Source organism: Penaeus monodon, chromosome 28, assembly GCF_015228065.2.
Source record: "Penaeus monodon isolate SGIC_2016 chromosome 28, NSTDA_Pmon_1, whole genome shotgun sequence".
Classification (NCBI taxonomy): Eukaryota; Metazoa; Arthropoda; class Malacostraca; order Decapoda; family Penaeidae; genus Penaeus; species Penaeus monodon.
The window spans coordinates 10,566,482-10,567,032 of NC_051413.1; positions in this window are offsets into that span (position 1 = coordinate 10,566,482).

Consider the following 551-nt stretch of genomic DNA (forward strand, 5'->3'; position numbering starts at 1 on the left):
TTATAATTTATATTATATAATATAAATATATTATAAAATTATTATATAAACATAATTATTTTAATAATTTATAAATTATTTAAATAAAAAAATATAAATAATTTATTTTATATTTTATATATTTAAATAATAATTATATATTATTATATTTTTAATTATTTATTATATTTATTAATATTGCAATATTTTAAAAATTTTTAATAATAAAATAATAATTTTTAAAATTTTAAAAATATTAATATTATAATAATATTATATAATTATTTATAAAATATTTAAAATTTACAAAAAAAAAAATTTATTTTAAAAATATATAAATATTATATTTATTTTATATATATTGCAAATTTTTAAAATAATTTAATTTTAATATATAAATATTATATATATATAATATATATAATATAAAATAAATAATTTATAAATACAAATATATTTAATAAAATATTTTTGATAATATATATATAAATAATATTATTTAAATAATATATATATTATAAAAATTATTAAAAAATTTTTAATTTTATAATTAATAATTATTAAATATTAAA